Source organism: Rhinopithecus roxellana, chromosome 10, assembly GCF_007565055.1.
Source record: "Rhinopithecus roxellana isolate Shanxi Qingling chromosome 10, ASM756505v1, whole genome shotgun sequence".
Classification (NCBI taxonomy): domain Eukaryota; kingdom Metazoa; phylum Chordata; class Mammalia; order Primates; family Cercopithecidae; genus Rhinopithecus; species Rhinopithecus roxellana.
In genome coordinates this window covers 78,088,696-78,102,967 of record NC_044558.1, presented here as the reverse complement: position 1 = coordinate 78,102,967, position 14,272 = coordinate 78,088,696, and the positions used below count along the sequence as shown (strand labels likewise).

Below are 14,272 nucleotides of genomic sequence, written 5' to 3'. Positions count from 1 at the left end.
CAGAGAAAATCTAGGCCGACAGGGATGGGTCCCCAGTGAAAACCCCAACTTTAGGCCAAAAGTAACCTGAAACCTGTGACCCAAAGTGAGAACTCCTATCCCTACATGCCCACTCTTTCCTGATTAGTTCTTTCTGAATAATGTCTTTTTACCAATTGAATGTTGCCTTTTCCAAAACTACCCATGGCCCACCCTACCCCTGATCCTGTGCCTATAAAGACCCAAGACTCAGTCAGTAGAGAGGGAGGTGACTTAACTTCAGAGAGAGGTAACTTCATTTCAGAGAGATGGCTGGACTTTGGAGGAGAGGCAGCTTGATGGCTTGACTTGCGAGGAGAACCAGCCAGAGATGGCCAGGCTTTAGGGGAAGATTACATGCCCATCCTGTCCCCTTTCCAGCTCCCCTCTCCACTGAGAGTTGCTTGTATCACCCTCAAGAAAATTCTCCATATTCACCATCTTTCAATTCATCTGCATGACCTCATTCTTCTTGGGCACTGGACAAGTATTTGGGTCCACAGAAAGGGCTGTCACACTGGTCATTTGTCCTCACTGATGGAGGGCAGCCGCCCCATGTGATGAGGCAAAGGGCCCACAGAGCTTATAACACGTTGCTGCCTGTGGACAGTGGAGCTCAGAGAGCATTGTAACACACCCTCTGGAGCTTCAGGGATCACAGGTACAGCCACTTGGGTACTGCCCCAGGGCTTGCATGGAGTTTACACCTGCTGGTGTTTAAAGCTGCCGGCCAGCCAGCTGGATCCCACACTCACTCACTCCCATGCTCCCTCCCTCAAGAGGCTGAGCACAACTGTCTGAGTAAATGGGGCACCCCTTTGCAAGTCCAATGAAGGGGTCAAGAAAAATATAGAAATATCCTGCATCACGATTACCCTCCTAGCCACACTGATCTTCCTGTTTTGAGAACACAGGAGCTGACCTATCTTGGAGCTCCTGCTCTACTACAGTAGCCCTTGGCCTGTAACACTGCTTACTTCTTTTTTTTTTTTTTTTTTAATTTTTATTTTTATTTGAGATGGAGTCTTGCTCTGTAGCCCAGGTTGGAGTGCAGTGGCACGATCTCCGCTCACTGCAAGCTCTGGCTCCCAGGTTCATGCCATTCTCCTGCCTCAGCCTCCCCAGTAGCTAGGACTACAGGCACCGGCCACCACGCCTAGCTAATTTTTTTTTTTTTTTTTTTTTTTTTAGTAGAGACGGGGTTTCACCATGTTAGCCAGGATGGTCTCGATCTCCTGACCTCGTCATCCGCCTATCTTGGCCTCCCAAAGTGCTGGGATTACAGGTGTGAACCACTGCACCCGGCCAACACTGCTGACTTCTTATTGCATTGCTTTATTTATTGTATTCCTAGGAAGCATTACTATTTGAGATCATCTTATTTAGGTTTTTATTTTCTGTGTTGCCCCCATCTTCAGAAGGTGAGCTCCTGGTGAACAGAGACCCTTCCTTCCTGATCACTGCTGTACCACAGACATATAGGTAGGTGGGTGCTATCCTGTGAAGGGCTGGAGTGTTGCTCAGCCAATACTTACCACCCTTCCCCTTGGAGCAGCATTAATGTTTTCCCATTTTGAGCGTGTGTGTGTGTTTAGCCAATGTTGTATGAACAAGTGTCAACACAAAACTGTTCTCAAGTTATACCAACAGAGATGACTTTATTCATAGAGGGAAGAGGTCCAAACTCAGTCTGAATTCCACTTTCCTGCAACGGAGAACAGGAGAGTAGTTTAAGAGCTGTGGTGGGTACATTCTAGGCCATCTGTGTTTGCTAATTGGCTTTGCCAAAAAGGCAAAGTAGAATTTCCCAGGATCTGCAGGCAGGAGGTTGGCAGTATTACAACTTGAAGCCAGGGGTCTGGGTCACTTGGGCTTCAACCATCACACAAGGCAGGGAGCTGGGGGCGTGATTTTCCTTGACCTTTACATTTCCAAAGGGATGGCTCTCAGGTCCTCAAGAAAGACATCCAAGCTTTGTAAACCTGGCAAGAGGCTGTTGAAAAATGTACTTCTCAAAGGAGCAAAGAAGCAATTTGCAGTGAAAAGTTTTCTAAAGTAAATGCTCCAAGGAAAGGGAGGCCAGAGTTCTAGAGGCAGGAAGTTTTCTAAAAGTTTGGTCAATCCATGAGATACGTGAGTATGATGAGAACCAGGTGTGGACTAGTCTTACATAGTTGGGCTTGGCTTCTTATGCTTCTGCCATTTCCACGTGGAGAACACAGCATAGCCAGCCTGACTGTCCAAGGAGGATGGAGAGAGTAAGAACAAACTTAAACCAAACCCACACCAGCCAGAAGCCAAGCTGGCCAGTGCACAGCCCCAAGTGGAGACACACAGCCTATATCAACCAAGCCCACTCTACTGCAGACCTGAGAACTTGAGAATGCACATTTGCTATTCTCACCCACTGAGGTCTGGAATGAAGAGCATCATTTTTGTAGTAACAGGTGCCTGAAACAGTGCTCAACAAGTATTTGTAGACTATCAACTGAAAATATAGTTGTTTCTCTTACAAGTCTTCCTTGATCCAGTAGAAAAAGTAGGCCAGGGCTGGGTACAGTAGCTCAGGCCTGTAATCCTAACACTTTGGGAGGCCGAGGTGGGTGGATCATGAGGTCAAGAGTTCGACACCAGCCTGGCCAACATAATGAAACCCCATCTCTACTAAAACTACGAAAAAATTAGCCATGCGTAGTGGCAGGCGCCTGTAATCCCAGCTACTAGGGAGGCTGAGGCAGGAGAATCTCTTGAACCTGGAAGGCAGAGGTTGCAGTGAGCCGAGATCATGCCACTACACTCCAGCCCAGGCGACAGTGCAAGACTCCATTAAAAAAAAAAAAAGAAAAGAAAAAAAGAAAAAGTAGGCCAGGTGTGCCTTTATTTTAGCCCACCATTCTGTCTTTGCTTTACCATTTATATTTCATTTATTTGTTTATATGTGTGTCTAGCACCACAGGGACAGGTTTAGACATGTTATCAGGGAAGGGCTGTCTTTGAAGGTGACCTTGATCATGTGCCCAAGGGCTAAAAAGCAGTAAGCTAGGGTGGGAGGGAGTAGCTTTGACTCAAGTCTAGCCATAGGTTTTTATAGCTGGTCTCTGAGCTACTCTCTAAAACCAGGTAAGCACCGGCCTGGATGACCTGATAGCTTCAGATTCCCTCCCGTCCCACCAGGACCAGGAATACTGGGGACCAGACTCTAACACTCTTCTTCATTCATTCCTCAGCAGTGGTTAAGTTGGGTAGGACATTAACATGGAGCAGTTTATTTCTAGATATCAGGAAGACACATAAAGGCGTAATATATTCCATAAGAGAAGTAGTGCTTTGCATTTACCAGGCATAGATTATGTAGTAGCTGCTTTTTCTCCTAATCATCATTATCCATTTCAATTACAACTACACTGTTAGAAATGCCAAAACATTTTATCATCAGACCTCACAGAAAATAACAGGTGGATTACAACCTTAACTTGCATATATTTCTCGGGCAGTTTCTGACCATTACGAGGGGATTAAGAAATGGAAGTCTACTAGATGATAGTACAGGGATTTTCCTGTTCCTCAACTACATAGATCTTTACATAACTTTTTAAAAAGTTTACTGCCTTTTTTGTTGTAGAGACAGGGTCTCGCTTTCTTGGTCAGGCTGGTCTCAAACTCCTGGCTTCAAGTGATCCTCCTACCTTGGCCTCCCAAAGCACTGGGATTACAGGTGTGAGCCACTGTGCCTGTCCCTACTGCCTGTGTCTTAACCGGCCAAGAACAGCAGGTAACTGCAGGGGCTGGACAGGACCACCCCCAGGTTGAAATTTACTTGGTGGAAACACAATCCCTGAAGCAAAGTGGGGTTGGGGGTGATCTTTAGTCAATAGTAAGGCACTTGGGATAGAAACTAAACCACTGGAAGGACATCAGCATCATACCCAGTACAACTGATGATCTGAGATGACACCCGCCTTGCGGAATAACCACAGAATACGGTTTGTAATGCCTGGTACGCAAATCTCTGATTTTAGAGTTTTCAGGGACCCCTGAGCTCCTGCCGGTATAGCTCTGTATTTGCTCTTCCCGCTGCTGCCTGCCAATCACTCCTCCAAACCTTGTGGATCTCGCTCTTTCTCTTCATTCAGTTTCCACCCAAATGCACCGTCCTCAGAGAGACATCCCCTGATGCCTGTCCCTTAGGCAGAGGCACCACTCACACACCACACCGTCTCAATTGCATTCTTATTTGCATCCTAATAGTTCACTTAATTACATTATCTTATTTCATTCACATATGTGCCTACTGTCTGCCTTCTCCACTAGAATAGGAACTCCTGCTGATTAGGAATCGTGTCCAGTTCTATTTCTTACTGTTTTCTTATTACCTTCAACAGTCCCTAGCAAACAGGAAGCACTCAAGTAATATTTGAATAAGAAAAGGAACCCACTTATTTTACAGATTATTACACCGAGGTCTGGAAATGTTAAATAATTTGTCCAAGGCCACTTGGCTACCTAGTGTCAGAGCTGGGACTCAAGCATTCATTGTTGGTGGGTTTAGCCTCTGAGCTAAACCCTGAGTTTAGTCTCTCCGGTGGGAGAGTCTCCTGACATTTGCGGTTCTTGATGCTGGGCTTAACCCAACTGTGGATTATTTGGAGACACACAAGGGTGGCAAAGATAATATGTTTCTTACACCTAAGTTTTGAAACCTGTTCACATTTTGGCATATATATGTGTGTGTATGTGTGTATATACATATATATGTATATATACACACACATACATATATATGTTGTGTGTATATATGTGTATACATATATGTATATATGTGTGTATATATGTTGTGTGTGTATATGTGTGTATACATATATGTGTATATATGTGTATACGTGTGTGTATATATGTATACATGTATATACATGTATATATACATGTATATGTGTATATATATAGCACAAATGTGTGATGCCCAGAAGGTATTTGTTTGAAAATGTTCTTTTTTCCAGCCTGGACAACATGGTGAAACTTCATTTCTATAAAAAATACAAAAATTAGCCGGGCATGATGGTGTGTGCCTGTGATCCAGCTACTTGACAGGCTGAGGTGGGAGGATTCCCTGAGCCCGGGAGGTTGAGGCTGCAGTAAGCCATAATGGCACCATTGCACTCTAGCTGGGCAACAGAGTAAAACCCTACCTAAAAAAAGAAAAAAGGAAGGATTGTCATTGTTGTTGTTTTTTGCCAATGACATTAGTAAATTAGAAAATAATTTCACACCAAAGGGCACCACCTAGGATTGTCAGTAAACATTATCAAATTTCCATAAATGAGACACTGTGATACAGAAATATCACCACTCTTTTCCATAACAAAATCACTATAATTAAGCTAGAGCTTCTCTGTGCTATTTAGCAAAATAAATAATTACCCCATGCCCTTGAGGCTGATTATTAATTTGGGTATTGGGTTAATATTCTTACAGTCTGGTCTGGAAATCAATTCCAAATCTCATGCTCAGGGCAACTGAGCAACTGAAAGCAATTCCAGTACAACACCTGTACAAAGTGCAAAGCTGCCAAGCTGCCTGGTACACCCCAGGCCACACAAGTGACGCCAATGTATGCTGAGGTTGGATGGAATCATGAAGACTAGAAAGTCACCACTTCAACAGTCACTGAGCACCTGCTCAGGGCCAGGCCCTGCAGTAGATGCTGTGTCTACCAGGATGACACTGCCCTGACCCTGAGAAGCCAACAAGCCCATGGAAAGACCTTTGCTAAAAAGCACAGACTTGCCTTGGGACAAGGACAAGCCACAGTCTGTATTGGAGAGGGCTTAAAGCAGTTTCAACCCATGCAACATTTAAACCACGTATGGACACACCCAGAGAAAGCCATGGCTACTTCCTGCCCATCTCCCAAGCCAAAAGCTAAAGAGGGAGGTGGCCTGTCCCAAGCAGACATTTGGCATTCTAGACTGAGTCAGAGAAAAGCCCACAGAGTCCAGTCATCTCTCGTCTGACAGCTGCTGAAGGCTCACTGATGTCCTACTCTGAGCAGATGTGGCCCCTGGCTGAGAAGGGTTTTAGTCGCTATCAGGTTAATACTATTTGCCATTAGGTTTGGGGCAACCTTTTAAATGGATGGATATTAACAGGGCCTTTCCTAGAACAATGATAAAAGGAATAAAGTGCCTTTTACTCACCATCTGTGTAATTCTATTCCTCCCAGCAATGAGAAACTTGAGGTAGGTCATGACTCCAGAGCTTCCTGTCAAACCAGGGATTGCTGAGATCCCAAGGACTCTGTGACAAGTGACTGCATATTACTTCTGTTACTCTCTCTCCAAATGTGCAGTCATGGATTCCCAAAGACAGTCAGTCCAGGCAATCACAATCCTAAATAGGAAAAATACAACAGAAATAAAATTGATTTCATAAATGAAAAATGTAAAAAGCTATCAGCACAAAGAGGGGGAAATCTCTAAATAACTAATGGCGTGCTTAGGGAGAAGAGAAGCATATCACCCTGTGAGCACATCCCTATTGCCATCCGTTTCGACTGTGGCAATAAAAGGATGTAGCAATTCAGACCACGACGTGAATTCCTACCCAGACTCAAGGGATGGTCGGCTAATGGAGGACTACAAATATTGCACTTTTAAATATCCAACCACTAATGAAAACCCATTTGCTTCACAAGTAGGATTTGAGTAAAGTAGTTGGGGTCAGGAGAGGATTAGAGGTATCAAGTAGAAGCTTCATTTAAGTCAGAAGTAGTTCAATTGCTTTTAGTGTACTTAATATTTGGAAGATAAATTCTTACCCTGCAACCTTTAAGGCAGTTGGAAGCTTCAATGAGCCTGGGGACCAGCCAGTTTTCTAGGTTGTTGGGTCTCAACCTCCATCCCTAAGCTTAGCTCTTCAACTCATTAGCAGGGGCCCTCAGGTCTTTGGCATGAGGTTTTGTGTATGACTTCACTGGAAACAAAAACCTACATGATTGTATAGCACTCCTATGAACTGCATATTTCTGTCCCCGCTCCCTCAACTTACATGTTCAAGCCCTCAACCCCAGTATGACTGTATTTGGAGATTGGGCCTGTGAGGAGATTACAAAGATGAAATGAGATGATAAGGTTAGGGCCCTAATCCAAAGAGACTGATGCTCTCGTAAGAAGAGAAAGAGATATCAGAGTCCTTGCTCTCTGAGCCTGCACCAAGGAAAGGCCAAGTGAAGACACAGCAAGATGGCGGCCAAGAGAAGAGGCTTTAGGATAAAACCATCTTGATAGCATCTTGATCTTGGACTTCCCAGTCTCTAGGGCTGTGAGAAAGAAATTTCCGTTATTTAGGCCACCCAGTCTGTGGTATTTTGTTATGGCAATCTGACCACACTAATATAAGTAAAAAAATGGAATGTGTGAGCAGTGGAGTCAATCAAGTTTTCTTCCAAGGAAAAGACACCAAATTGCATTGGTGATTACCATCCTTAGGCATTTCTACGGAAATGTATCGATAGGTCTCTATCACACTGGTAGACATGCCAACAACCACTCCGAGTTCAGAGGTCACAGGTAGAGAATGTTCAGCTACCCACCTCACAAACTCTTCTCTTGGGTGATGGCTACTTGTTATTCAGATATCCTCAGATAACCTCTTCAAAAAAAGTCATTTTTAGCCTCCTATTCACCATCCTATCTCCCTGTTTAGTGCTCTTAAAATTTCCTGTATTTTCCTTCAAAATACCTCTGAAGGGCTAATTATTTGGGTAATCCTTTCTCCACAGTTCCATCACCAAATGTGTCCATGAGGATGAGAACTGCACCTGTCTTTCTCACCACAGTGACCCACAGTCCAGCACAGGACCTGATAAAGAATAGTTACTTAAGAAAATGTAGATATACACACACAACACATACATGTAGATATATACACAAACACACACACAAACACAAATAGTCTAAATGAAACCTAAGAGATTAGAAAAATCTGAAGGGTGGAATTTTTAAATTTAGGTTAATTTTAGCCAATTGAGCATCATTTTCCCTCTCTTGTTACAGCAGCATGCCAATTTTTGCATTGGGAACTTACTCATTCCACACTTTGGTCCATGTGGCTCAGATGGAGCTGAGGCCATCTGCAATTCCAGGGACTGTCATGTGAGCCAGCCAGGCCAATCAACATATTCCATTCTGTTGGTCTCAGTGATTGGTTCAGGGATGGGCACATGACTAAGCCTGGGCCAATGAGATTTAAGCTGAGGTCTTCCTGAAATCATTGGGAAAGAGAAGTTTCTCTTTCTCCCAAGACTGCAGAACCAATAGGACAAAAGCCTGCAGGTGCTGACAGTCATCTTGCTACTCCTGTGGAAACTAATGAAGCCAACACAAAACTGAAAGACAGAGAAGCAGATTCCTGATGAGATTATTGTAGCACCTAGATCCAGCTATGCCTGAGGTTAGATGTACCCTTGAAAATTTTTTTGTGAGTTAATTTGTTTTCTTTATGGATTAAGCCATTTGAGTTGGGTTTCTGTTTCTTAAAGAGAGTACGCAGTAAAACACCAGAGAAGGGAACGTGAGACCAGTGTATTTTCAATCGAGCCACCTCGTGCACATAATAAGGATAAAGTGAACTTAGAATTCAATGGAAGAGGACTTTTGAGAAGAGGCTGGAACTGGGTTGCGGTTAAAGGGTGGGTGGGATTTGTGTCTGTAGACAGAAGAGCAGGACATATGGGGGACAAGAGGAACAGCACAATGAGGCCTAGGACTGAGGCGTGTGGATGAGGCCGGGAGCAGCTCTCCTGACTCAAGGTGAGGAGAGCAGCGGGATGCAGAGGAAGAAGGCGAGGTTGGCCCGGGAGCACCGGGAAGAAACGCCCTGGACGTAAGGACTGGGATGGGATATTCGATTCGAGGTTCATGGGAGAAGGAAACAACAGAGTCCAAAGTGCCTTTGGCAGATGATGAGAAAGGGCCGCTTACAACCAGTTCTAGGATGAAGTTTGCAAACTGGAATGAAGATGCGTTTTCTGTTGCCCTGCATGGTGTTTCTAAAGTGTCAGCATTTAAAAATTGAGAGATTCTACCTCAAATCCAGATGTCTGACTTCTCTTGAAACAATCAACGGAAGTTGGTGTGGTCCTGGCCCCACATCCCTCTGCGGCCACCGTCAGCTGAAGCTGAGGGCATCTCCCGGTTAGAGGGGCAGACGCTCCCCGGGCCAGCACCAGCCCTCCAGTCTCATTACCTGTGATCAGCCTGGCCACAGCAAGCATGTGTGGGTTTGACCCTGATTGAGAAGAACTCCTCCTCCCAGGCCAGCACCAGCCCTCCAGTCTCAGGACCTGTGATCAGCCTGGCCACAGTGAGCATGTGTGGGTCTGACCCTGACTCTGAGAATCTCCTCCTCCCATCAGACTCACAGGCTCCAAATTCGTCTCCCTGAATTCAGGGAGGACTCACAGCCCTGCCTAAAGAAGGTCCATAAGCCTCCCAGCTCTGGCTCCCCTGGGTACTGCCAGGGCCTCCCCTGCTGAGTATTCCGTCTAACTTTGATATTGTTTCTCACCGAGATCACCTTCCTGAAAAACTTTATTATGCAAATGCCTTAGGAAGCCTTTCGCAGTAAACTATCTTACAACTCAGATTATTCTGACATTATTCTCTGGGGGCAGTGACCCACTCCCCTTCTCTTTTTTTAATTAATGAAAATTATAGGATGTGTGAGAAAATTCATTTTATGAAGACAGAATTGCCTTAAAGAAAGAAGCAGAATTTCTAAAAGCCTTTAAAAAACTTTCAGGGGGGAAAAAAAACCTTTATGTTGAAGGATCTTTAAAAAAGAAAGAATTAAAAGATACCGAAAATGGCTAAGATTAGATTTTATGAGAGTAAATTTAAGCTCCTTCTCCTTCCTGGCCAGTGCTTTGAGAGTGACCAGCCTGTAGCTGGTCCTCAAAAGAAGTGGTTTCCCTTCAACCCAATGCCATGCACTGATGATGCTGGCCCCAGTGGTCTGGAATTGGCTCAGTTTTATTTCCTCCTTTTAATCTGTGCCATGGGCTAAGAACAGGAAGGTCACAGATACTCGAATGGCTTAGCAGTACTGTTCAAGAGTGAAATGCATTGAATTGCAGAAGAAATTATGTATTTGGCTTAATTAAAAAAAAAAAAAAATGTTTTCGGTAGCTTTAGAAAATGTGCCCTGGTGAGCACGGCCTCAGACAAGCAGACAGGATAACAGTGAGAGGCTGCAGTTCACACTCCCAGGGACTCCAGAGTGACTTGCACCAAGGACATGCTGATGGCTCCCCATGTAAAGCCGAGGGTTCCTCTGTTTGAGGGTGAGGCGGCCTTCCCAGCTGCCCCCGTTTCAGTCCCTCCTTCTGTTGAGACCACATAGACATGACCACGTGGGAAGCAGCAATTAGCACAGAGCCTGAGGAGGGCTCCCTGGATCCAGCCAGGCACGGGAGGACCGTGTTCTGGAAGGAGGTGGGCATTTGCCCATCCACGAAGCCCCTCATCTGCACTCACAGCATGAAAAGAAAACAACGAACAAAGACCACCAGGTCTAGGGATGATGCGGCTCAGTATGCCATTGTGGTGGCTTCTGTAAACTGTCTTAGGTTTCTAGCAACTGCACAAGTGAGTGTTTTGATTCTCCCCAGGCCCTACTTCCCGAAGAAGAGGAGGAAATGAAATTCACAGAAATGAATCTGAAAACATGGGCTGATCTCCTAGCAATCCCCATATACCTCTGGGGCAGAAATGAAAGCATAAAAGGCTCACCGCCTTATACCAGGGAACTAACCGTCCAGCTGAGTGAGTGTGGCGCCTGCGTGGGCAATGAATACTGCTTCAAGACAGCACAAAAGTGGAGGCCACGGTACCTAGCCACATTAAGGCTGAAGGATTTCAGAGAAGTGAGAGGTTTCTGTGGGCTGAGCAGAGCTTCAAGAAAGGAAGCAGGTTTAGAACTCACGCAGACATACACATGCACACACACGCATGGGAGCACTCAATCAATATTTGTGCCACCACCTCGTCCTGCATCCTGCCACGGCTCTATTTAACCCCCACCCCACGCCATGCACAGAGTAGGCTTTGCTTTCTATTAGGAAGACAGTCGAGTCACCTCATTCCCACCTGTATGTCAAGCCCAGCTCCAGCTGCTCCCATCACATGCACCTGGACATGCACACCTGTGGGCCTTTGCATCATGCTTATCTGAATGTGCACACCTGTGGGGTCTTTACATCTTGCTCACCTGGATGTGCACACCTGTGGGCCTTTGTATTATGCATGCTTGGATGCACAGAGAGGAACATACAAGTTCACAGTGAGGCACAGCAGCATCATAGTGACCACATAAGTATTCAGAGCATTTCTGCCTGGGTTCATATCTGCGTCTATCTCCTACTACCTGGGTGACGTTAGCAACCCAGGGTTCCTCAGCTACAAAGGAGATAACATCAGTTCAGGCACTTGGCAAGGCCCAGTAATATAATTTGATCATTCATTCATTCAACAAATATATTGATTGAGTGCCCACGGAGCACCAGGCACTGTCTGGGGCACTGAGGATGCAGCAGTGGAGTTAAGCAGTGTTTCTTGCTCCGGTGAAGTTTCCGTTCTAGGGGGCAAAATTCGACATTCACCATGATAAATAACTGAAATCATTAGATTAGCTGACAGTGACTCATGAGCAGGTAGTGAAATAATTAGATTAGCAGATAGCATCAGAGAACAAAAATAAAGTGAGAAACGGATAGGGAGGGCCAGAGTTCCTGGAGGGGGCTTCTGGCTCCATAAGGGAGGCAGCCGTGATCAATAACGAAGCGCTGGCACAGGTTACAATGTGGAGGAAGCTGGCAACTATCCCGCTGAGTTAGAGAAGTCAGGTAGGAAGGATCCTATGTCCCATGACTGTGTATAGGAAATGTGCAGAATAGGCACATCCATCCAGAAGGAATGCAGTTGGTGGATGCTGGGGTAGGGGGAGGATGGAGTGACCACATAATAGCTGTGGATTTTACTTATGAGTGATGGAATGTTTTGGAACTAGATAGGTGTGATGGTTGCACAACATTGTGAATGTGCCTAATGTCACCAAAGTGCTCAGTGTAAAATGGTTTAAAGATGAGGCGACGAGGAGGGAATTATGAGGATACCTGTGTTTTCCAGGCACTGGGAGTAGCAGGCAAGAGGGCCCCAGGCAGTGAGGAGCATGCCACAGTATGTTTGGGAGACAGCGAGGAGGGGCTGGTGTGCTGAGGTGTGAGCAGGAAACAGAAGCAGGTGTGAGGTTGGGGCACCGGGAGCCTTAGGCCACTATTATCATAATTGCGATTACCACAGACAGGATGAAACCCATGAACAGTCACACACATATTACACTAAAGAACGGCCTCACAAAGCTCTCTATGCGTATAAGAAGGAAAAGAGCTTGCACTGTAAAAGGAAGGAAAAAAAATAAAGTCTGCTTTACCCTTTCAAAGAAACCTGTTTCCCCGGAAAGAACTTGGCACTGGACACCCAGGAGGTACAGGACACCCAACCCCCTCTGCACTCATGAGAAGGAAAAGAGCTTGCACCATAAAAGGAAGAAAGAAAATAAAGTCTGCTTTACCCCTTCAAAGAAAACCTGTTTCCTTGGAAAGAACTTGGCATTGGACACCCAGGAGGACCCACCTTCCTCTGCACTCATCTGTGCTCCAGTAATGAGTGTCCACGTGTCCACCTCCTACACAGACTCTGTCCCCGAGTCCCGCTGGTTCTAGCCAGACCCTTCTCTGGAATCTGCCTTCTCCTCCCCCTCATCACACCTTACTCACCTTGCCTCATGACAGGCCTCTGCCTCCCATTCTTCACACCCACCAGGCATCACCCCGACCTGCCTCCTGCCACAGCTCTGTTTAACCCCACCCCACACATGTGCAGAGCAGGCTTGGGTCTCCGTTAGTAGGACACTTGAGTCACCTCATCCCATCTGCCCGTCCAGGCCTGGCTCCTGATGCTCCCATCACACTCACCTGGATGTGCACACCTGTGGGACTTTGCATCAAGCACACCTAAATGTGCACACCCAGACCTTTGCACCATGCTTACCTGGACGTGCACACCTGTGGGTCTTTGCATCAAGCACACCTGAATGTGCACACCCAGACCTTTGCATCACGCTTACCTGGACATGCACACCTGTGGGACTTTGCATTATGCTTGCCCAGCACTTGCTTGTGTGTGGGCCTTTGCTCTGCCCTTTCCTCGCCTGAGGATGCTCTTCTTTCAGTCCTGCCCCTGGAGAGGCCTGGCAGCTTCTGTGTCACTGTACAGTCATCTCCCCAGTCAGGTCCATGGCTCCTTCTTCTCACCCTCTGCTGGCATATTGGTCTCTTGGGAGATAAATAATTGCATTTTACTCTTTCTCTTTTCCCAGGCCCCTGCAAGAGTCCAACCCAAACAAAATGCAAACATTCTGGATGAAGCTAATTATGCCCAGATGAGCTGTAAGAGCTGGCTGTGATGAATAAAGAGATCAAGGGACCCCAGAATGCAGATCCCAATTCCAACTCTGAGCACAGGAGACCAATTCACCCTCCACCCCGATTAGGAGCTAAAATGGTGGAATGAAATTGGCAAACATGAGTTGGAAAGAAAATCTTCAAACCAAGCAAAATCAGAAGAAAAAAAAGACAGTCTTAGGGGAGAAACTAGGAATCCCTGAGAAGGAGGTGGAGAGGAGAAGGAAGTAGCTGAGACACACTTCCTGGGCCACTCCCCATCCATCAGCTTCCTGCCACTTGCTGCACACGCAGCGTTATCATCAGAGCGAGTGAATAAACAGCCCCCCGAGTCACAGAAGGAGCCTGAGCTTTCGAAGGGCAGCTGGGCGGGCTGCAGGCAGCAGAGCCCAGGAAGGACCCTCTCTAGCCAGACCTGTCTGCAGCGGGGAGGGGAGAGTGTGTGTCTCCAGGGGTGGGAAGGAGAAGATCACAAAGGAGACAGGACAGGAGAGCACCAGAGAGGGATGCCCAGCCAGAAGAGAAATAAGATTTTTAAATGAAAATTGGCAATCATACATTTTGCTTGCCATAGAATACAAATAAAATTCACAAAGTTCAGATGTAAGTCTGGGGGTTCACAGGTCTTTCTGAAGCCCCTGCCATGTGCCAGCCTCTGAGGACACAGAGACGAACAAGACACAGTCTTTGCTTCCAGGAAGCACAGAGAGACTGGAGGGAGGAGGCCTGGGATAA

General features: G+C 46.1%; 1 long non-coding RNA gene across 1 annotated transcript in view; it reads right to left on the bottom strand.

Moving 5' to 3' along the window:
* LOC115892026 overlaps positions 1–13,738 on the bottom strand; it is an 88,695-nt gene extending 74,957 nt beyond the window's left edge. The window contains exons 1-2 of the long non-coding RNA XR_004059680.1: positions 13,201–13,738; positions 6,213–6,405 (exon numbers count right to left, since the gene is read on the bottom strand). This is a non-coding gene — a long non-coding RNA (uncharacterized LOC115892026). The remainder of the gene's footprint in view (positions 1–6,212; positions 6,406–13,200) is intronic.
* Between the last annotated feature and the right edge of the window lie 534 nt (positions 13,739–14,272).